General features: G+C 31.6%; 1 protein-coding gene across 1 annotated transcript in view; it reads left to right on the top strand.

The window, feature by feature from the left end:
• Positions 1–1307: 1307 nt before the first annotated feature.
• Dh44 (corticotropin-releasing diuretic hormone 44) overlaps positions 1308–25875 on the top strand; it is a 279701-nt gene continuing 255133 nt past the window's right edge. The window contains exon 1 of the mRNA XM_088231369.1: positions 1308–1574. The gene's annotated coding sequence lies outside the window, so the exon portion shown is untranslated. The remainder of the gene's footprint in view (positions 1575–25875) is intronic.

Below are 25875 nucleotides of genomic sequence, written 5' to 3'. Positions count from 1 at the left end.
ATAAAAGCCTCCTGGTACATATTTTGTGCTCTGTTAAAATAAACAAAACAATTTAACACACTTTGAGCCATTTTTACACAATATGACATAAAATGTCAAACTCCAGTTTTCCTTAGTTTTTTTTATTTTACCATGAAAATTTTGAAAAACGAAAACTACTGGCTTCATTTTTTGGAAAAAGCTATTAAAACACCCGGTATTTTTGTATTTCAAAGAAGTTAAATAGGGGTTAACTTAAAGGGTATTGAAAAGGAAGCTTTCTATGACAGAAGTGCGACAGGCGTTTCAAAATTTTACAATAAATTGTATTTTCAAATTTCTATGGCCCAATCAAATGGCTTCCCGCCTTTTCAAACTGTGCGCAGATCATCTCGTTTCCTCTACGAAAAGTTTTGCTGGTTTCCATGGCTACGCGCAGTTGAACTGGCGAATACCTGTGGAACGTCCGTACATTATATCTTGGGGCGAGAACAGGGATGAGAAAATATTATTTTTATTGAGATTTTGGACTTTAAAAAAAGCATGTAAAAAAATAAATCAAACTGAAAATCTCAACAATGGAAATGATTTTATATTGTTTAGTAAATAACTTATTCTTTCATATGTTTAGGTTATTAAGTTCATAATTATGATTTGATTGGCCTACATCATGTACACAGCAGTGTAGCGCAGCTAAAGTGCTATATTTAATCCAAAACAGTAAAAATAATATTTCTTGTTGCAGTGCCACTAGCACGGTTTGAAATTTATTTTGTTTTTTATTATTTCACTGTTTTATGATGAACACATGTTTTTTTGTTTCAGGTTCCGACTAGAAAGGAATTTCATGTGTTTAGGCAGGACCTTATCTGTAGCATGTTCTTTTTTCATTAAATGACAGAGGTCTTTTTGTCGTGAAATAAAAATGATTTATAGTGATGTCGGAGCCGCAAGCAGGATAGTCTAGTTAAACTACAAAACGGCTTCGTATTATAAAACGGCTATAATTGTCAGCCATATTGTCAGCATTTTACAATTTGGCTAGTAACGCAAATCAACCTAGCCGCTGTGTAAATTGGCGAAGATTTTAGGTCTTTTGGAAACAGTCAGGTTTCGTTAGATTGTGCATAATATTCCATCAATTCCAAAACATAAAGCTTACGGCTTAATCTTGAAAATTCCACACAATTAACATTCGCAGCATTTGATAATATTTTCGGTACAGTTTCTGCTCGACACCATCTTTGCTATAAGGGTGGTTGGCACCCCTGCATAATTTTCAGCCTTCCAGTAGCGTATAAAACGCTGGCCTCGCGGCAAAACCTTTCAATCAAGTGACGGTCGGGTAAGCGCGCGGACTAAACCCCATACTACTAGAGGATAGAACGCGACTCGACAAACGGAAGTTCCGGCTTCCAACATTTAAATAAAATCCTGAGAAAAATATTTTTAAATAGCGCCTCATAAAATCTCTAAAATATATTTTGATTTCAATTTTTGTTTGATTTTTTAGAAGTTAGAAAAGTTTAAAAGTAAAATCAAATAGCAGTTTATTGGAATCTTCTAAAAAGAAATATTTTCGTCTCATCAAAGCGGTGAGTATACTCCAAAAATAATTTTGTTTAATTTTTGACTGAATTTACTTAAATTAATTGTTTAAATAATATGAATACGTTAATTGCGTAATTAAATTGATAATGAAAAAAAATAGGTACATACATTGAACAATCGATCAACACATTTTTTAAATAAATGTTTTTTTAAGACAATTCTTTAATTTTCAATATTTCAGTATTTTTTTGCTGCAAAAATTGATTTAAGAAAGGTGACTAGCAAAAACGGGTGAAAGGACTTGTATATAAAATAATTGAGCACATAACCTAAAAATATGAAAATAAATTACAGAACTTGCATGTAAAAAATATTATCTTATTTACAGTTTTAACGTTTTTAAATATATTTCGATATTTTTCGGCCAGTAAAAAAATTCTCGACACTCGATAGTGTAGTAGAATTTTTTTTTAAAAATTAAATTACTAAAACTTAGGTATTTTATACGATTGAAAAAAAAATCTGTAAGGTTGTAATTGAGTTTCTTCTCTAAATACGGGTATGTTGCTCCATTAGAGAGGTGAAAAAAATAAGTATAAAATTTAATTGTGTATTTGCATATTTGAATTGAGAAAAAGCAGTTAATTTTTTTTGTAATAATAATTTTTCAAAAGAAAATGTTTTTTGAATTTGCATTTAAGTACTTTAAAACAAGCATTTTATTTTATCCTGTTTGATATTTCTAATTTGCATCAAGGTGTGTTCAATTGATATAAATTTTGTTGCTTTATCTGTACGTAATTCGTGTAAAAAATACGTCTCCACGGATTTAAAAGTATACGCCGATTTTTAAAAACTTTCCTAGCTTAAAAAATATTACTAAGAAAAAAAACTATTCTATGGCAGAAAAACGAAAAATAAAACGTACGTTTGAATAAGTAAGTTTTTAAACATACACGTTTAAGCTTTCTTATGCACATATTATTCAAACAATTAAAATAGGGTCTAAACATGATTTAGTATTAATAATGTTAATTAATATTAATAAATCCCACAACAAGCACAAGAGATTGTCTTGTTTTAGGTATAGTATTCCATTTGGATTTTTTTTTGCATTCGCTGTAACCTATTTCTTATGTAAACTTTTGTGTTTTCTTAAAACACATTTTTTTTAAATTTAAAAATAATTTTGGTTTATTACATACGTTTTAATTAAAATTTTAATAGTTTTTCGACAACATTAAGCTTTTGCGTGTACATCTAACACGCTTGGTTTTAAACATGAACAATTTTACTATGTTCACTACTGTTAAATTGTAAAAATCGTTATTTGAGTCAAGTTATTTGTAACAAAAATAAATATTTTTAACAATTTGAATAAAAGAAATCTAAAGGTCACTTTAAATCACGAATTTTATTTAGTTCTTCACCGCTTCAGTTATCATTAAAAAATAAGAAAGCGGAAAAAAAAACTTTTTTTTATGAATGAATTTTATTTAATGAAAATATATATCTGTTATTAAAGCTATTTTAGACTCAAAATGGGACTGAATATTGATTATATTATGCTGCATAGTGTGAGTCAAGAAATGAAGGAAATTCACATAAATATTTCATTTTTATTTGTCATAATTAAACAATAATGCCTTATAAATGCAAAAAACCAAAAAGAAAGCCCCGTGGTTCGTAACGTGATTTATTTTCAACCGAGTAAATTTGGAAGTGGGAATTTTCGCACAAAATAGTTGCTAGAGTAATTAATATGGTAAATAAAAATAATTAAACATTCAACATGAAATAAATCGACATTCTTACACAAAACGAAGGCTTTAAAACACGGTGGGCTTATTCTGTCACAATTTCGTTTCGTCAGTTCGTTCGTTCGTGATATTTTTTTATTTGAAAATTTATTTATTAACCCTTACGGATTATTACATTCATTTTACAAAAATAATATATAATCATACTCTATTATTGATAATAATATTTTTTACATCTTTCGAAAAGTTTGTCTAAGTCCTTTGTTTAGTTTTGTATGATAGTTCATTGTATAATTTCAGTCCCCGGTTTATTTGTTTTGACTGTCCTTGTCTCGTATTGGAAGGTTTTTAATGATATTTTTCTGATATTCTCGTATTGTGTCTATGTTTGCTACAATTTTTTTCAAGTTCTTCTTCTACAAAATCATCAGTCGCTTATTTATGGATATATTTTAATGTTTCTAGTTGAAACAGTTCAGTTATATTTAATTGCTTAGTTTGTTCAAAAAGTTCTCAAGTTGCTGTTAAATAAAGGTCATATACTAACTTGAACATTTTATTTTGCTGTATTTGCAGTCTTTTTAGGTCATTTTGATATCCTGTTCCCCATAGTAGTTGCATACAACATATTTTAGTTTTTACATAGGCTTCATATATTAGATTTTCTTAATTTACATTAGATTTTCCGTTTTTGGAACAAAATTATGATGCATAGGGCACTGCATTGGTAAACCAATCGCAGAATACCTTGATAATTTTGGTTACATGAATGTAAGATGATAAGTTTTACGGTTCAAATGCCAGTCTTCGGACTATGAAATCCTAGCGTAAAAATACCCTTCTAAATAAATGTTCCGTTTCAACCATGTCGGGAAATGAAGCCGTAGCCTCTTGCATGGTAGGCGAACGCGCTGATTTTGAAATTGAAAAATTAATTTCACGAACATAGAATTAACACCGCTTTTTTAAAGTTGATTATCTACAATTGAATTTAATGAATTTACACTGAAAGGATTGTTAGTGGTACATTCAACATTAATAGGCAAGAATCATAAACATTAAAGAGTATTTTCAAACATTGTATTGGGTATATTACAATGATTAAATATTCTACAATCGTAAAAAAAGTTTTTGAATGTGGCATTTTCAAATCCTATTCGCAACCCGCCTGTTTTCAAAACCTGCCATTTTCTGATACATCATTTTGATGCCTTTTGACAGTTTTATTAAGATAGCTCGTATCCAACATGGCACCTTGAGAAAACAGTAATTTTATTTTAAATAATAAATGAACGTATATCGCATTCACCGAGTATATTACAACAAAGAAGCCACAGTATTTCAATACGTGTTTTATGTATTTTACTTTCAATTTTTAGCATTGTGCCACCTTGTTCTTTACAATGTGAGGAGGGAGCTTTAGGAAGACATAAATATTTCTGTTTTTTATTAAAATAAAAACATCACATTCCGTATGTAATAAAAGTCTGGAAGAATTTTCCCGTCAATTTGAAGCTGTCAGAAGCCGTTCTGATGTTTCCGACATTTTGAAATTATCATTGCTTTTGCACGAAGTATGTTTTATTAAATGCATGATTGTGGGATTCATATTTTGTTGACTTATATGAAGGGTTAATCCACTTGAAAAATAATAGTAATAATCCAATCTGATGTTATTAAATTGAAACAATTACTAAAATAGATATAGGCTGTTTTGATACAAGCAAATACAGTTTTTGCTACGATTTGTGTGTGCAATATGGTCATTAAGATGAATGACAATATCCGAAAAATACCCTCCATATAATTTGCCACATATAACCACAGTGTAGTAAAGTTAAATTAAAGTAAAATCTCAAGAACAACAACAACAAACCATCACGCCATTTCCCCGTAAAAGTAGGCAGAGAGGATAGAACGCCACATCACTCTATCTTTGCATACAGATCTCGCTTCTTCTACATTCATACATCTTCTCATGCACGCGCGCCGATTATTCCGAATTTTGACATGTCCATTTTCAAGTATTTGTTGGATTTGGTCATGCCATGTCTTTCTCGGTCTACCTCTATTTCTGCGCGCCTTCTAGAGTCAAAGTTGAAAAACTCCAAAATGATTGCATAAAAGATAATTTTAAAAGGGCCGTAAATCTTAGACCGATGGATGAATGTGTGGAAAATATGAGTATTGATGCAATTTGGGAATGTTCGTAAAACGATATGTGTGAATCTGCGATGGAAGTATGCGGTATAACGAAACAAAAAAGAAAGAAAGGTGATGCTTGGTGGGACGATGGAATAGAGAAAATAGTGCAAGAAAAGAAGGAAGCATTGTTAAATCTGCTGACAGTGAATAAAGCAGTTGGTAGTAGGTATGCAGAGTTAAAAAGCGTATATAATAAATGTAAGAAGAGAGTGAAACAAGGTGTGTGTGAACGAAAGAAATTGTTAAAAGAAAGAGAGGGAATCAAAATAACCGAGAACTTCCAAGAAAATATAAAAAAATTAAAATCTCGATACATGAAATTGAAAATTCTAAAAGAGTCACTCGTTTATTGACAAAATACCATGGCTTTTTTGTAAGGGTAAAATAGATAGAAAGAACCTTATCTTTAAATGTGTTTCGGGTATGTAGAGGAATGTAATTTCAATATATTTCATTATTTATTTATTTATTTATTATATATATACGGCCTAAGCTAATTACAACAGTTACGTGAAGAAACATAAATGCAAGAAACTAAACAAAAAGAACATAAAACTATTTATTAAAGACAAACAAGGGCAAAACAATAATAGTATACAATATATTTAAAAAAATGAAAGACCAAAAACTTTGAGCTAAACCATGCCAATCCAACTTCATCCCACGCTGTTTAGTCGCGAAGAGATCTACGAAAAGCCGGAAGATCTATCCCAAAGAATTCCAAGTCGTGTGATGAATTGACTAATCTACACATTTTGGACATTGGGGCATAAAAACCAAAGTTGCTCTTAGAAGATTTTATAAATAGCAGATTTTGACTTGGTTGGGAACATGAAAAGAAATTGATTGCAACAGAGATGGGACATCACTTAAAGCATTAAGTATTTTGAAAATGCATATAAGGTCCATCTCAGTTCTACGTCAAATGTATTATATGTCAAATGTGCAACTAACAATCCTTGATGTGTGACTTGATAGTGAACAATGTCATAGATTGTCCCATACTTACAAGTTCTTTAAAATATCTTGTGCCCAACAGACAAATTCAAGAAATAATGTTTTTTTCTACAGAGTATATCATTATTACAATACCGTTCTCCCCGGTCACGCAGACATTTTTCAGCTTTCCTTTAGTAAAAAAAAACATTACTTATATGCGTTGATAATATACCTGTATTTATATAAGTATATCCTTCAAATTGTATATTAATGTTTATGTTTTGAACCTCCTTCAATATTATTACGTAAGTTGTTTTTTTTATTTTTATTTCTTATTTAAAATAAATAAATTAAGAAATATACTCATACATCATATACTCTTGTTTGTGAAGCATAATGAATAAAATAAAATAAATAAAACGTCAAAATATCAAGCACCAAAAACAAAATGGTAAAGGTTAATATACGTCATTCGAAAGAAAATGTTCTACTCTACAACATTTGAGCTTGCTTATAAGTCATGCATACATTTTTCTTATTTGATTACGAGCCTACAATGTGATATGTCAAGTAGACGAAAGTGAGCATTTTTGACACCTACTTTAGCTCGCGTTCTATCGAAGGAATAAAGGGGAAAACAAATACTGATAATATATTATTGACTAATATGTGGACAAGCCGTTTTGAAGTGTTCATTTTTAAATGTGGAAAAAATACATTCGTTCAACATGACCAATCCACCTCAGAGACCCTTTCTTAATCTCGTCAATACCTGACTCAGATTTGCACTCTCGCCTAATTTCATCATTCGTAACCCTGTCACACATTGATATCCCACACATTCGCCTTAGAAATCGTATTTCGGCCTCGTTTGCTCGGCCTTGATCCTTCCTCTGCAAGATCCATGTTTTACTTCCATACGTAACTGTTCGGACTAAAACTTCGCTGTGCACTGCCAGTTTAGCTTCGATTGTCAAATTTTTATTAACAATTACTGTACATATTTTCATGTTCGGCGTTCATTTTACTGCATGAATTCAATCTAATTTCAACATATATTTCTACTCTTTCATCTCTTGAAAACATACTTTTCAGATACACAAATTCTTCTACTTGTTCAAGACATTTGTTATTTACATTTATTATGCAAACAGTAACTTCACTTCCCTTTTTAAATACCATTACTTTTGACTTACTTTCGTTCATCACCAATTCGCTTCCCAGGCACACATCATACATTCTAGAGACTATTTGTTGCAAATCCTCCTTGCTGCTTGCTAAAAAACTGCATTATCAGCGTACAACAAAACAGCTTAAAGAAAAAATAATTTTCCTCCAATACCCATCAATTCTATATCTTTCATACAGTTGCCGATATAGAGATTTAACAACTTTGTCTTTTAAATGTCATACTTAACTCAAAACACCCTTTTTTACCTTTGTCACCCTTGACTCGGGTGCGATACATTATTGTCCATCAATCTGAAAATTCTAAAGATACCCATAGCCTATATTTTTCTGAGCAAAATTTAAAATACGCAAAATCGACAAATAATTTTGATTGGACTAATTAAGAACTTTGAGCTAAAAACCAAACTCCGAACAAAGTTCCTTGAGAACGTTGGTAAATATGCCAATATTGATAATTTATTCTGTAAGACTTATTTTAAGTTTCACTAGTAAATTTTATAATAGACGAGCTGAACCAGGCAATGCTTTGCTATTGTAAGATTTAAGTACAAACTCGTTTATAGATTAAATGAACAAAATCGAAAAGTTGATATCAATTATTGTATTTTGTCCGAATAAGATATTTACGCATACATTATTACTATTGGGACACGCTCATCGTAAATATCTATAGTGTGTAAACAAATCACTACTATAGTGCCACAATTCAGAGACAAAATACGGGAAGAGGTTTGTTTGAAGAAAATTTGCACCGCGTTTCCTCTTAAGATTATTAAGTATATGTTATTACAAAACTTAACTTTATAATGATTTCATGTAACCATAAAAATAGGTAACGTGTTCTTAAATAAAACCATCGTCCTAATAATACACATAGACGCACCCAGAACCCTTTAAAATTTTGTCACTTTACTCATGTCCAAACGCTCAGTCCTGTCGTACGCGTATTTATTCGTTCTTTAACCGCCAGCTGGGTTTTGACGTGAGCTTAAATGCTTAGTTGTGTCGTGAAAGCGTGTAAAAACCATTCGGATAAACGTAAAAAAGATAGTGTAATTTTTTATTGGTAGATACCTACGTACTTTTTTATGATTGAATTTCAGAACTTAAAGTAATTCGTTTTTAAATATTGAATTTAAGTAGGTACCTAGGTACTTGTTTATGATTGAATTCCAAAACTTAAAATAATTCATTTTCAAATAAATAAGTCTTTTTGCAAATTTCAAACTCTGCTCTTTTCATCAACAAGGGTGCACTATATTTAGAAATGCAATTTTAAAGAATGTATTGAATGACAATCAATATTATTTTAGTTTTACTAAAAATCAAGTAAAAAAAATGATAAGGAATTTATGGAGATAATCTGATCGGGATCCATAAAAAAATAATGTTGTTTGTAAACATTCAAAAAAAAACTTATTACATACACAAAAAAATTACATCCTTTCAATTTTTTTGTAAATGTTTTCTCGGTGAATGAAGCCCTGGTGACGCTAAAAAAAAACATTTACGCTCATGACTTTTTTCTACTTATTAAATTGTAGATTATAAGAGCTATAAATATGCTCATGGCAAAGATCTACATTTCACTGAAAACCGCACGTAAATTGGTTCAATCAAGGACCCACATACAACACTTTTGCATTTTATATATATTGATAAGACAGTATTAAACACATCGTAAGCATGTAATGGCAAAAGAAATTGTGTTAAATTTGTTTCAACAGAGAGGAAAATCATTTTTGAGAATAGGGTATGGAAATCCTGGCTTATGATCTGTCATTGGCTGGTTTAAGTGGCCGCTTTACACACTGTGCAACATTCACCATTTTTCTGATGTTAAAACATTCAAATACCTATCCATCAAATTTCAAATAAATTTATATTGAATAAATAATATGCCTCACGAATTCCCTTCTCAAAGACGTTTATATCTCTGATGAAATAGCTGTCAACGCGAATGTTTTCTAAAGAAACAATATAATTTTAAATACTTATTACTTTGACCTTTTTGAGATCGTATTTGTACCGTAATATTGTGATTTTTTTCTTGTTGATTAAATTATGGAAATCGTGAAATTACAAGAATCGGGAGCCATATATTTTATATTTTTTAGCAATTTTCTTGATATCAAAGGCTCATTGTGTATTACAAAGAGATCACTGATAAAAATATAGGACAAAGAGAAATAGGAATTAAAATGTTATACGGAATATTAAAACACGGGTATTGTATGGACGTTGGTTGCGTTGGGTGGTTTGATCATATTTGTGTATGGATTTTTGCATAAATTAAGTTAGTATTTGATATAATAACCTGTATTTATTTTGGTTATGATTAGGTTGTATAATTATAATGATTATATTTATTTATTTGATATTGTGGACATAGTGTTAATTGCACATTAGCAGGATTTTTGTCAAATAGCAATTTCAAAGAAAAGGACAAAATCAGACTTCCATTAAAAAAAAAAGGGGTGTTACTGAATTTAATTTTATTTAAGGGAATTAAAAAAACATTACGACGTGGAATTAAGCGAAATTCCAACCGAAGAGGATGAATCCAAAATTATAAAATTAATGCATTTACAAAATCAAAATTATAAAATTAGACCCACACATAAGAATATGTTTATTTTTTTATTTTAATGTTATTTTATTTTTTGTACATAATGTTAATTGTGCATTGGCGGGCTATTGCTACATGGAAATTCCTTCCTACCAACTAATAAAATAAAAGTTTAATTTGTATTTCAAGTAACCAAACATATTCAAAGGAAATAAAAAAAAAAGTAAAGATATATAAAAATAGAAATAACTGGATTTGTACATTAATAACCATAATCAATACTATTACTCAATGGGAAAAAAGAAAAACGGGGGAAAATGAAAGGAGGAGAGATTAAGGAATGGAAAGGAGATGTTTTTTTAGACGTAATTAAAACAGAGATACTGTAGTAACGTCTTTGATGGTGGATGGGAAATGATTCCACAGTCGAACCACATGGACCATTGGACACTTTATGAGTTCGAGAAGTTAGAGGAATTGTGGATGGGTAGGAAGAGAGTGCTTTGAGAATTAGAACGAACAGGTAAACTATGAGCTGACAAGCATGGAATTTTTCGCGGAGGTATATAGGAGCGTTAGGGCGCAGTAGGGTAGAGCGGGGTGACATATAGTGAATTTGTTTATTTTATTGCATGTTTATTTTTTTCAGAGAATCCGTGAAACGGTAGAGTATTTTAGCTACTGGGGTGCTATTATAGATCTTATAATTATATTCATTTGGATTTTTGTTTTTTTTTACATGCGAATACACTTTGCTTCATATATGGCCACACTGATAATTAAATGTCAAATGTCGTATTAAACTAACAAATACGGTTTAGTCAATTTTTTAAACCAGAGTTTTTTGACCAGTGTTCCTATTTTAATTCATCATCATTATTCCCATTCCGCCCCTAATAGCGCATAGGGCACTGCATTAGTACACCAATTACATGAAGGTAAGATGATCAGTCTTACGATACAGGTACCAATCCAGGGACTATGAAATATTCTCTTGTGAAAACACCCTTTTAAATAAATATTTCAAATCAACCATGCCGGGAATTGAACCCGAGGCATCTCGCATGCTAGGCAAACGCGCTGGCCATTACACCACAAGGCCACCATTTTAATCAGTATTACTGTATTATTAATTTTTTGATTTTTTCTTGATTTTGTTTATTTTTTTATTTTTAATCTCATGGATATTCGAAATTATATAATTTCAAAATACTAAATCAATATAACAGTTTGAGGGGGAACAGTTATTATAAATAAATAAATAAAGATGGTAATAAACCATACATTTTAAATATAAAAAATATAATGGGGCTTTAAGCAAGCCTAAAATTATGGACAAAAATACATTATTAGTTTCCATGTTCTGGCAAATCGAAACGACAATACGATTACAAATTCAAATACATAGTTCTTACATACCGTAAGGCGATGCTCCCGCGATATAACCAGCTACATCTTAGCTTTTGTTAAGTTACACGTTTGTTCACGAACTTTGCTTGGTGGTTTTTGCTTTTCCAAATGCCCGGTCTGTCGTGGTATTGCCATACTCGAATTCTTTCGTACCAAAAAATATTATTCAGACCCGTGCTTAATTACGCGCTGCTTAAATGGGGCAGGATGCAATATAATCGTTGCTATAAACACTATATTATTATTATTATTTCCGGTCAAATGGTACATGTAAATAATGTAAATAACATGTAATTCCCAGTTCGATTCCCGACATGATTGAAATGAAATATTTATTTAATATTTTATAGTACCTGGATTGGCATCTCAAGCGTAAGACTAATTATTTTAGCTTAATGTAACAAAACGATTAAGATACGATGTGATTGGCATACTAATGCAGTGCCCTATGAACCATTGAGTGCAAAAAATGAATGATGATGATGATGATGATAATACATGTAAACATAATACTACGTAATAAAATAATTATCATGTATTAAGGCTGTAGTCTGGTAAAACGCGCGCAAAATGAGGAAATCATACGATTTTGCCATTTTAAAACAATTTTTTTTTTAATCGCGTAATAATAAAATAATTTCAAAAAAACATAAATAAGATAAAAACAATAATTTTTAATTTAAATTTAAAACCTTCATATCTGCCCTTATCGGTACCGGTAAGGGTATGGATGAAGGTCTTAAAAACGTTAATAAGACATTGCTATAAATGAAATATTACAATCAGAATTATCTTCTATAAAAAAAAGAATAAAATTTTATAAAAAAAGGTTTTAACTAGAATATTTCAATAAATATATTTTTTTAAGGTATTACTGAAGGCATAATTTTACGTAGAAATAAAGGAAGATGTCACAAAAATGTATGTGATTTAAAATGCTTGTATTTCTTTTCAAAAACTAAATTTTGCTTCGGCCACTTTCATGGTCAATCTATTATCTTCAAATAATTGCAACAAATTTTAATTCGATACTTAGTCTTTATTGAGATCCCAGACACCTAAGTTTAGTCTAAATTTGAAATGGCGTAATCTACCGGTATATTTTAGTTACATAAAACTTTTAGGTATATTTTTAACAGAAATATTGAAAAAAAAAATGTTTTTATCTAATTTATGTTTTTTTATTATTTTTATTATTACGCGATTAAAAAAAACGTTCGTTTTAAAATGGCAAAATCGTATGATTTCCTCATTTTGCGTGCGTTTTACCAGACTACAGCCTTGAGCGTATGTGGAAACCAATCTAAATCATCTACAATTTCTTTAGGGAACTAGAAATAAAACAATACCATATATACAACACAATAAAATATTTTAAAACGAATACAATAGACAACTCAAAGTCGACCATAATGCTCTTACAGTACAACATCTATACATAGACAACTTGAGAAAGCTTGAAGCCCTCAAACTAATAGTAGATGAACTTACACAAGCCACATCAAAGGCAACGACATCTCACTTATGAATGTAACTGACAAGCATAATTACGACACTCGTACGAACGTCGTATCATTACAATGTACATAGACAGCTAAAACAAAAATAATACAGTCTGGACAGCTAAACATCGAACTGAGAATGTATATGTCAATAACCATCCAGAGATTCAAGACTGAAGTGAAACGCATCTTTTTTTTTTTTTTTACATTTTTTTGCACCACAACAGGCCAGGAGGCCTAATTACAGTGGTGAATTACATCACAGAGCACCCAGGCTTGAGAAAAATCACATTTTTAATTTTTGTGTTTCACCGGGAATCGAACCCGGAACCTTCCGTGCGTGAGTCAAGCGTCTTGACCACTACACCACGGAGGCTGCCAATGATCTTCAATCTTGAAATGAACGTAGTTATGCAGAAAGCAGCCAGTCAACAATTTTGAAAAAAATCGATATTGATGTTATCAGGTGCAGTAAGGTCAATTCTATGTCCTGCTAAAAACAGCAAGACCGCTTTCATACAAAAAAAATGTTTTAATCACCTTTTGAAAATAGTGTCCATCACAAAAACGGCATTTCTAAATTTGCAGAAAACACCCACAGCACTAGAAAAATCTTAACGAACTGTAAAAATGATTGAAACTGGTCAAACAAATAATTAAATTCTTATTTGTAATATAAAAAAAACTAATATATTAATTAAATAGGTGCGAAGGTTTTCACGGTCACTGTTATCAATATTATGTATCTTTTTTGCGTGATACCGTGTATGTTGGATTTGATCAGACGTTTCGGCTACCATTGCAGGAGCCATCTTCAGGGAAAACTGTGTGTTTTATAGAGAAATGTATGTGTTTATGTACTAGTAATTTGTACCGTGTCACAGTCAGCAGTAGGCACATTTTTAGTTTTGTAGGAAAGAATAATTATGTTTATGTACTAGTAATTTGTACAAATTACTAGTACATAAACATATACATTTCTCTATAAAACACACAGTTTTCCCTGAAGATGGCTCCTGCAATGGTAGCCGAAACGTCGGATCAAATCCAACATACACGGTATCACCCAAAAAAGATACATAATATTAATATATTAATTGTTTATTATTTGTTAAAGTCAAAAACATTCCAACTGTTGAGTAGATTTATTTATTCACTCATTTCACAAAGGTGCTATTATCTCAGTTTCACTTTTCTATGGCTGGCTGCTTTCTGCATAACTACGTTCAAATCTTCCTGAAATCACATAAACCTACATATTGACTTAGTTTTTTTACTATAAAACCTTTACCGATTTCTCAATAAAGATATAATAGAAATAATATTAAAAACAACACGACATTCGTAGATAAGCCATGAACAGAAAAACACTGTTTTTTTAAAGTCTGGTCGTTTACACTTTATTTAACCAATTAATTTAAAGTAAAGTGAGCATTAAATTTTTATGCCTGTAATAAAATACAAAGATCGTATTTTTAAATTCATTGCGAATAAATTCAAGTATCGTAAAATGTGTTCAAACCCCATGTTACATCCCCGAAAAGACAGGCCGTGAACAACGGAGTTTTAGTCCCAACACTTGTGTATGGAAGTGAAACATGGAACTGGCAGAGGAAGGATGAAAACCGTGTGAACGCGGTTGAAATGCGACCTCTTCGACAAATGTGAGAAATCAATGTATGACAGGGTTACGAATGATGAAATCAGGCGAGAGTGTAAATCTGAGTCAAGTATAACTGATGAGATTAAGATTAATTAAGGGTCTCTGAGATAGTTGGTCATGTAAAACGAATGGACAATGATAAAATTAAGAATGGTCAAGAAGTAACGTGAGACGAGGACGACTAAGGAAAACGTAGCATGATCAGATAAACCAAAATCTTAAGTCTGGTCGTGTCAAAAGCAGACAGAACCGAAGGGCATGTATGACAAGATGTATGAATGTGGAAGAAGCTAGAAATGTATGCCAGGATAAATGTGTGTGGCGGTCTGTTCTTTCTACCTACCTCTTCGGGGAAATGGCGTGACGGTAGTAGTAGTAGTAGTACAGCTAGGCGAAATTATATCCACTGTTCTGGTTCAATTTCACAAACAGAATTGAAATCTTCATCTGCCTGGTCACATAAAAGTTAAGTCAACGGCTACTGGTTATATGTTTACAATTATATATTTAGATTCATTTAAATTATTGCCCACAAAAATACAAAAAAAATTCTTAAGAAATTACTCAACAATTTTGTGATAAAACGAGTGGAGTGAAAGGCATTGTATTTAGTAATATATAGAAAAGTTATTTTATTTGTTAATAGACTGTCAGAATTACCTAAAAAAAAGATGAAAAATTATCAAATTTACCGTAGCACTGAACTTCCTCATTGGCCTATAATTGTGTTACGTTTGTAATTTTTTTTTTGTATTGGCTTTTATTTTCTTAAAATAAATCATTTTCCGGTTAAAGATAATATAATACCGAATATAATAACTTACGAGACAATGAGATAACATTAACCCAAAATGCTAACTTACACAAATATAAATATTAGACAATGACAGCACTTAACCACATTTAAAAATCAAAGACCGATGTAGGACAGTAAAATGTGCTTTACAATGAACTTAAACACTACAGTGATTTTTTTACCACTTGCAAAATTCCACAGAAGACAAATTTAAAATTAACTTGAAAAAGCACTTGATGACTACACTCACCAGACGAGAGATAACATGACTAGACCTTATAATATTTCTTATATAACCCCTAAGGGTTATTAAAAATGATTAATAAATAAAAAAGTAAAAAAGTTAGAGTTAGAAAATACATACACGGAGCCTTCTAATTCTTTTGTATAACACGTAGTTGACAATAATCTCGGCTTTCTTTTTAATGGAACAGAAAAAAGCTTAAGCAAAAGGTACTAAGCACGTTTAACTACCTTAAGATTGTGAGTACAATAAGGGTCGATAGGCTTTACCCACTAACTCAATAATTCATATTATTTAGAAAAAGGGTTTCACCCCTGCAAAACCGCCACTGTCCGTGATCACTGTTTTTGGGAAGGCCAACCAATCCAGCAGCAAAAAGACTATTTATTTTACGTTGAATTTGCACATCTTCTTTTCCACATACGCTCCTAAGTGGAGCATGTGGACATCACCATTTGCCTCCAGGAGACCCTATCGCCAGCCAGCATTTTCGCCACTTCCCACGTCAATTCAGCGCCTCTTAATTCCGACGAATAAAGTTGAAAGATCGTCATCGACGGCCTTCCAGGACGGCGTTTAAAGAAGAGGCAACTTGGGTTTAGGTTCTCCTGAGGTATGTGCAGCACGTGTCCAAGCCAGGTCCACCGCCGCATCTTCAAGACGCTCGTTATAGCAGGCTGCTGCGTCCGTTCTCGGACTTTAACGTTAGTTATAAAATCGAACCACCTTATATCTAATATTCTTCTCAAGCACTTACTCTCAGAACTCAGAAGTTTGGTGTTTTGAGCTTTGATAAGGTGCCAAGATTCGCACTTATATAGGAGTACTGGTATTATACAAGAGTTGAACAATCGGCATTTCGTTTTGACCGAGTATAGACTAGAGTTCCGTACAGCACGCATCATGTTAAAAGTTGTTCCAGCAATCCCTAGGCGGGTTGCGAGCTCTTTGTGCATGCTTCCATCCTCAGTTATGTGAACTCCCAAGTATTTAAAGCTGATAACTTTCTCAATCCTCTGTCCATTATTATAAAGAGGCTGATCAGGGTCAGGACAGGATTTATTGCACATAATCTGAGTCTTTTTTGTATTAATATTAAGACCCAGACGAGTTGAGTTCTCCTGCAGTGTGTCAACAATTTTCCGAAAATCACCAACAGACTTTTCAAAAAGAACTACATAATCTGCAAACTCCAAGTCGCTTAAGGTTTTAGAGGGGAGTTCACTTCTATACCTCGATCAGGTGGTATTGATTTGCAAATCATTTAAAAAAAAAAGTTATTTGGCTTCTAGTTTTGTTGATCTTCCCATAAAGAGTGATCATGCACAGTGACAGCTTTGCGTTAAACCCCTTCATATGTACTAGAGATGGGCATTTTATTTTTTTATAAAAATAGCAAATACTGTAATCGTTTCACAAACTAAACTTTTTCGTGAAGACGTTTAAAAAAAAACAGTTTAAGGCAGTTGGCGACCCCCCCCTCTCCCCCCAATCTCAATTAGACTGTATGATATTTTTTTTTGCTTTCCATTTCCTTAATCGCATTACATATTATGTTATGAATAAAAAAAATTAAAATCGTTTTTTCCGTTGCTCAATTTTTGATAATTAAAGAACAAAAAATTACTAATTTTCTAAAACGTTTTTTATTTATTATTATTTATTGTATTTTAAAAGAAACGTATTTTATGGAATTATTAAATGCCAAAAGAAACCTTTAAATTCACAAAAAGTCATTTCATTTATTCATATAATTATGTTTGCATTCGGATTATATGCGTAATAAATTAACTTAACTATTAATTTGACATTTATAATAAATTACCCACATAAAATTATCAATATTGTAATTACAAATAATTGGCCATTTTACACGCTGCGCAACATTAATTTTTCTGCCTATATTTGAATGTGCATACTTCTTCAATCGTTCCAATTGTTGACTTTTTTGATGTTAAAAAGCTGAAACCTTTGCGGGTGAGATTCATCTGACTTATCAATTTCACAAAAATCGACAGCTGGAAGACTTGAAGAAATACGCATGTTCAAACATAGGCATAGCCCTGTAAATGCCTAGACTTCCATGTTCCCCCCTCTAAAATGTTCTCCATCCCCTTTGTAGTGTGCCAGCCTTTGATGTAATGTTATGTTTAACATGGACTCTGGTCCGTAAATTAATTTTTAAAAATACAGTAGTAATTAACAATATTTGGTGAACTCCAGCTGGGTAGAAAACATGTATTAATTTTATAGGAATAATATGGGCAGGATCCTTTGTCCTTGTCGGTACATAAGATCCAATTTATTAAATATACCTAATGGGCCGAAATGCCTAATGTATTTAGCTTTTTTTTCTTTATTACTTAAATCTCATTTTAGGACCACCTTGGATAACGAATTTGGGTCTAATTTAATTTATTACACGCAAACTTACATAGCTACGAAAAGAACAAAGATTTTATTGTAACTTGCTCGGATCAAATTTTTGGGGACTTGAATAAGTTCTTGGTGTTTTTTTGTTTATTGAACACACTTTTTTATTTTTTTGACATGACCACATTTCTGATTATCGTAGGCAACTGAAATGGCTCAAAATTAGACAGCGGAGAGACTATCACTCCCTTTCACTTATGTTCAATGTACTTCTTAGTCCTATCGCTCCTATATACCTGCATGAAAAATTTCAACGCTTATCAGTTCATGGTTTACCAATTCGTTTTAATTCTCAAGGCACTCTCTTAATACCCATCCACAATTCCTCTTTCTTCTCTAACTCATATAGTGTCCATGCGGCTCGACTGTGGAATCATCTCCCACCCACCATCAATAATGTTACTACATTATCTCTGTTTAAATCACGTCTAAAGAAACACCTCCTTTCTCTTTCTAAATCTCTCCTCCTTTTCTCTTTCCTCTTTTTTCCTTTTTCGTATTGAGTAATAGTTTTTAATAAGGTAATTTAAAAACAAATACGTTTATTTATATTTTTATATATCTTTAGATTTTAAATCTTTATTTTCTATTGAATATGTTATGTTGCTTGAATTATAAAACTAAAACTATTATTTTATTGGTTGGTTGGAAGAAATTGCCATTTGGCAAAAAGCCCGCCAATGTACAAATAACTTTATGTGCAAAAAGTTAAAAAAATAAATAAACACATTTTATACATAAACGGGTGGACACATTGCCTTAAGGCTGTAGCCTGGTAAAACGCACGCAAAATGAGGAAATCATACGATTTCGCCATTTTAAAACGAATGTTTTTAAAAAAAATATAATTACTTTTAAACATGCAGATTACGCCATTTCAAATTTAGACCAACTTCTTCAAAGGATCTCAATAAAGACTAAGTATTGAACTAAAATTTGTTAAAATAATTTAAAGATAAAAAATTAAACATAAAAGTGACCGAGCAAAATTTTAATTTTTTGTTTTTACATAAAACTTTTAAGTAACCTAACCTTACCTAACCAGACGGGGCATTACATGACTAGACCTTATAATATTTTTTATATAACCCTTACGGGCTTTAAAAAATAATAAACAATTTTAATTGCTTACTTCATTAACTGATCTATTTTTCAGAAGACGATTGATCAGTTTTTTTCAACAAATATTTTTTTTAATTGGTAAAAGTAAAAACCTTCATAGTCTAGGCATTTACAATCTGTTATTGGCTGGTTTAAGTGACCACTTTACAACTGTGCAACGTTCACTATTCTGGATATGTTTGAACATTTATATTTCTTCAACTCTTCTCTCCCTTGTTTTCTTGTTATTCATCTCTGTTGTACTATTTTAATATTGATAACTCCCCAGGGCCCTAAGGGGTTTTAGGCGTTGCCTAGTGTGTGGGTGAAAATAAAAAAATAAAACACGCGGCGTTTATTTTTACAAATTAACATATTTTAATTATTTTGGGCTACAAATTTTGGGTACGTAAATTACAACCTTTCAGCGAAGAAATCGTGGAATACGCTTATACCTAATTAAATGTTGATTACGAATCAATTAATATTTTTAAAAAAACGACAAAATTGGAGTTGCAACGTTTAAGGTTCTGCTTGGCAAGATTGTCTGTGCCTTAAAAGCTTTTGTTAAAACGAAACACATACATTTATTTATGAAAAAAGGAAATATGTTTTATTGATTAGTATTTGAGCTTTTTCTGTATTATGTAAGTGTTTGTCATCCAGATAAGATAAATAATCTATTAATAAAACAATTTATGCAAGTGGTTCGGTTACAAGTTGATCTTTTTATCTTGTCTGTCGCAATTATTCAATATGCGACAAAAAAGACACTTCATGTAAACGTAATACAAAAATAACTTATCTAGTATAACTAAGATAGTATTTATTTATTATTATTATATCTCTTTTGTGACCCCAAGAGTGTTCTACATCCTGGATGGACAGACAAGTTCTCCAAATCAAAAGCGACATATCTTCAGCAGAAATGTTTAAAATAGAATTTTGTCTAGAGACCATTGCAAGAGATTGCATAATGGCGGCCTCCGTGGTGTAGTGGTCAAGACGCTTGACTCACGCACGGAAGGTTCCGGGTTCGATTCCCGGTGAGAACACATTAAAATGTGATTTTTCTCAAGCCTGGGTGCTCTGTGATGTAATTCACCACTGTAATTAGGCCTCCTGGCCTGTTGTGGTGCAAAAAAAAAAAGTAAAAAATGTAAAAAAAAAAAAAAAAATTATATTTTTTAAACTTTATTGCAACAGTGAGGGAAAACGTTTTTGAGCTGGAAATATGGAAGTTAGAAATAGTGTAAATTATGAAGGTAATTTTTAATGAACGCTCTTAAATTGATTAAAAATCAAAACATGAAATAAGTGTTATTGATTTAATACACATTTGTAACATTTAGCGGCGGCTGAAAGGGTTAAAATGGGGATGACTTTTTTTACTAAATAGTTACATTTGTACTGTAAAAAAAAAATACATGAATATACTTACCCATGTCTACATAAAAATTTTCAATATGAAACAAAAATTAACAAAATACCATTAAACGATTTAAATATATTTTTGGTCAATACTCTTTTAAATTTATGGCAACAGAAAGGGAAAACATCATTCAGAAGGGAATATGAGAGTCTAGGCATTAACAAGGCTTATGACCTGTCATTGGCTGGTTTAAATGGCCACTTTACACATTGTGTAACATTCACTATTCTGCCCATGTTTAAACATTCACATTTCCTCAACTCCTCCATGTGTTGGTTTTTGTGAAGTAAAAGAGATGAAACCTTTATCAAACGGGTGAGATTCACCCAGTTGAACCAAATCACCCACTATGCAACGCCTGAAAACCATGTTGTAATGTTCTATGTTGCAATAAATTTGAATATAAATAACTCCCTAGGGACAAATCCAGCCAGTCTGCAAGCATTTCGACATACCCAAACATTGTTGAATTAACTACCCGGTAAAAGAAGAAGTATAAAAATTGGAAAATTGTTTTTAGGAGTTGCCTAGTAGGTGATTTGGTTTAGCCGAATGAATCTTACTTGCATGATAAAGGTTTCAGCTCTTTTACTTCACAAAAGTCAACAGGTTAAAGGGTTGAGGAAATATGGATGTTCAAACGTAAAAATACTTTCAGAATCAGAAATAATTTTATCGTGCCTGGTGAAATAAATAAAGTTTTTCGGTATTTGAATTATGAAAAGTTTTCGAAGGTATTAAATTTCCGGTAGATTTTAGTTGATAGTTCTAAATGTCTTATAAATGCTGTATACCTTTTGCAAAATGTGAACATTTTGTTAATCGCCAGTAGGTATTGTGTTTCCAAATTATTTTACGAAATAGTGATACAATTTGACAAAACAGTTTTGGCTAACATTTTAGGTATGACAATGCATGAAAAGAGATTCGTAAAATATTGTAGATGAATTTTGCCGCATTTTGTAACCGATTAAACAATAGAGATTGAAACTTTTCAGGAAAATTTAAAACTAACTCTTAACATCCAGTACGTAAAAATTAAACTCAATTATTTGTTTAAAATAAAAAGTAATTTTAAAAAAATGAGCGTTTCGATAAAATATAAAACGTCACGTGATGGTCAGTTTTTAAAGACAACTGTAAAGGCAAACCCTCGCGTAAAACCGTTTTAAAGACCGGGGGTCTTGCGATTAGTTTCGCCCATAGAATTTAAAGTAGTTCAGAAGGAGCGTAAAATTAAATTTTAATACATCGGAATGTGCTCCGAAATTCCCTGACTATGCCCCACTTTCGCCGCGCGCATTCGTGAAGTCCCCGCGTAATGTTGCACGGTGGAAAAAAATATAATCATATCACTAATGTAAGGTAAAAAAAGCAATCTGTTAATTTCTCTAAAATTTTTTTGTGCATGCGGAAACATTGATTGACACAACAGAGTAGATAAGTAAAGGGTCATTTAATAAGATCAATCGAATTAATGAACTTTGAATTTGAAATAAAAAACAAATTTTCTTTTACATAAAACGGATATTTTTATCATCAGTTGATTCATATGAACTAGTGACGACGCTCAAAGTAGTTCGTTTTTACTAATGTTTTTTTTGTTTTTTTTTTTAGCACATTTTTGAGAAACTTTGCAGTACAATTTAATGGTCCAAATTTTATTGCTCGTAAGAAAATGTTTTTAATATCCAATTTCCCTTAGGGCTGAACTTCCTCATTTCACAAACGGTATCAAAACTTGTGTTTATTTAGTCTGGTAGCAAAAATCTTTATCTACATTGTTTAACCCAGAAAAAAATATGTTCGATTTATTATGGTTATAGCCCTGTGGTAATATCAAGGACCCTGGATCAGAGGGCTAATCTTTAACCACCAGATTAAAAACTCTTGAAACTTAAAAATACGATTAAGTAAAATTCATGTTTCAGATTAAGAATATCACTTTATTCTGTTTTACAAGGGCAGTAACGTTATTTCAACAAATTATAATTTAACTTATGATATTTTTCTGTGCCCTTATGCCCCACTTATAAGATGATACATTTTTAAAAGGAAATGCGCGGGCATAAAAATTTATGCATAGGTATTTGAACATAATTTTTCTGTCACTCTTTCGCAGATCCCTCCCTAATATTGTGCGAAACTGCACGTCGGCCTGATTATGTCTTACTAAAATCTAAAAAATCAAGATTTTGCTGTCCCATTTTCCGCACCCCAAAACTGAACCGACTTTCTGATTATTTTTTAGAAATAGCATCAGTATGAAATTTTCGTTTCAAAATTACTGTTGCAAGACCCGTCTTCACTTGACACGAAGATGGCTCCTGCAAAAGATTTCCGAAACGTTGCAACAAATCCAACCTATACGGGATCACTCAAAAAAGTACTTCTTCTTCTTGCGGTGCTTTATCAGGTCCTTCCAACGTTGGCGATCGCTACAGCGAAAGCATCTCGGTCCTGCGCCACTCATATATTCTGCAGCCAGGGCAACTATTTATTGGATGTACTCGCCATAGTGATTCCTGGGAAAAGATGACCAGAGTGGTTTCCCGTTTCCTTCTCTGGTGGATTTTTCTGTCGGGGCTACCTTCCCTTAGATGGTTGGTTCTAGTTTGGAGGTGCCAGAAACTCGCCTTTCATCCTCTTGTTATCTATCTGCTATGATCACACCGTTATGTGTGTGATCCTATTGCCCAGGGTTTGCGAAGAAGGCGTTTCTCTGTTATTGGTGACGTCCGTCTACTGAAGGAAAGTCTCAATCGAATATAAAAAAAAGACTTTAAATGCTCTTCTTAATGCTTGGCAATCGCGATGGGAATCTTCCTCTTCAGGGAGGGTTACTTTTCTTTTTTTTCCTTCAATTCGTCAGCGCTTAGAATCTTCTTGGGTTATCCCCGATCACTGGACTACGCAGTTTTTATCAGGTCATGGTAAATTTAATCAAAAAATATTTGTTTTTAATATTGTTGACTCCCCTTCGTGCTGCTGCGGATATCCTAACCAATCTTCTGAACACATCCTGTGGTCTTGTCCCTTTCCCTTTCTCTATGATTACCGAATGGAGCTTCTCGCTACTATCCGTGGCCCTGTTATAGGTCCTGTCGGATATACAGATCTGGTGGCTTCTAAAAAGAATTTCAAAGCTTTTAAAAAGTTTTGTAATCATTTCGGCGAATTGATCATGTTCAATCAATTTAATCGCAGTCAGTGAAGAATTCACTTCCCTCTCTTCTCGATCCAATGAAGTACATATTATGTACTTCTGGATTACTTTCTTTCAGCACAAAGATGCTAAGGCTACCAGATTTCAGAGAGCTTCTTCGGGCAGCTTTTCTCGTTTGACAACGACCAATTTTCCGTGTATGTGGGCACCGCCAAGGAGACTTATGTCCTCAGATGCGGTGTGCGGTATGTGGTGGGTAAGCTGCTATAATTTCTTTGTATTATATACTTGCTTACTATCTAATTTCTGTTTTATGTACATATTATTACTTGTTACAATATTATCATTATTATCATACCTTCATGTAAATATTATTCTGTACGAAAATGAGTTTGTTATAACTCCTAGGAGTACAAAAAAAAAACAATTGTATGATGTTGTGGGGACCAGAGAGTGAGAGACGAGAATGTGTTGTTGTATATGGCCGCAGTGCCCAATGGACCTATTTAAGGGCGCGTAACACGTCACTCGCCCTTCTATGTCTTCACCAGTATACAAGTTTACTCTAAAGTATTGTTTGTATTTTCGTGTGTAATAAACCAAAAATTATAAGTAACTTAAATTATTTTATTTATTTATTCCTTGAGGTTAAATCCGTTAAATCCGTTAAATCCGTTAAATCCGTTAAATCCGTTAAATCCATTCAATACATTCAATCGTATGTTTAACATGAACTAACAAATAGCTACAACCAAGGAGAGTGTAATAATAAAACCTCTTCAATTTAACAAAAAAAAAAAAAAAAAATTATTAATGTTAGTAAATATAAGCCGTTGATAATGCTCAGGACTGAACGGGTTGACTGGTAAAATTACTCCTTTGATCTTTTTGATCTTTTTGATCTTTTAGACGCAAATTATTAACCTTTATCATTGAATACCTTTAAACTCCAAAACGAACCTCAATCGGAAGTCGGAAGTGAGTTCGCAATACTCCTTGGTCGATTAATTTAGGTTTTATAAATAAACTCTTTCAGTGACGCTCTTCGAGTAGAGTTGCCTACTTATTTTTTTGTTTTTTTTTAAATCCTGTTTTTTTTGTACTCCCAGGAGTTACAAGAAACTTATTTTGGGATTCATAGAGGTATGGTATTAATATTAATACGGTAACAAGTAATAATATGTACATATAACTGAAAAAAGATAGCAAATTAAGTATATAATACAAATAAATTAAAACAAAGCATAATAAAAATTAATATTAAACATTTATAAATAGTAAAAAAGAAATATCCAAGGAAAAAGAAGAACTTAAAATTAAAATTCACCCTCCACGTACCTCCTCAATTCTTCCGCTGATGTTTTTAAGAATTTGGACTTATTGATATCGAGTAATGTATTTTGTACGTAAATACGGGAGGTAAAAGTGTTTTCTACGGCCGCGAGAGCGTTTGAAATATTATCCCAGATCAGTCAAGCAAATGTTTTTATTTATTTTTTCATATACACGGCAGGCAGTGCCTTTTACCTTAAAAAAATACATTTTAAAAATAATATAAACACTTCAATATAATGTGAAAACCTTAAAAAATAAATTGAAAAGTATTATGTTACATAAATACGAAATCTAACACAGCAGTTTTGAATAAAGAACATATTTAGATAGAAAAAAATAATTAAACAATGCGTGCAGATATAATTTTAAAAAGAAAAGAATTTATATATTTTTTTGTTTAAGAGGTTAAAAATAAAATAAAATTCTTTTGTCTCAAAAATAAAATTAAAAAAATAGAAATAAAAATAATAATTAAAGTAATTTAAAATATAAGTCAACGCGTTAATATGGTACACAATACAAAAGTAAACATAGAAAGCACTATAATCTAAAAAATGTAAATTACCGTTCATCATCTTTGAAATTATTCAATAGAGTTG

This window comes from Micrasema longulum, unplaced genomic scaffold, assembly GCF_059751315.1.
Source record: "Micrasema longulum isolate JH-2025_06_02 unplaced genomic scaffold, ASM5975131v1 h1tg000877l, whole genome shotgun sequence".
Lineage (NCBI taxonomy): Eukaryota > Metazoa > Arthropoda > Insecta > Trichoptera > Brachycentridae > Micrasema > Micrasema longulum.
This window is presented reverse-complemented; position numbering and strand designations above follow the sequence as displayed.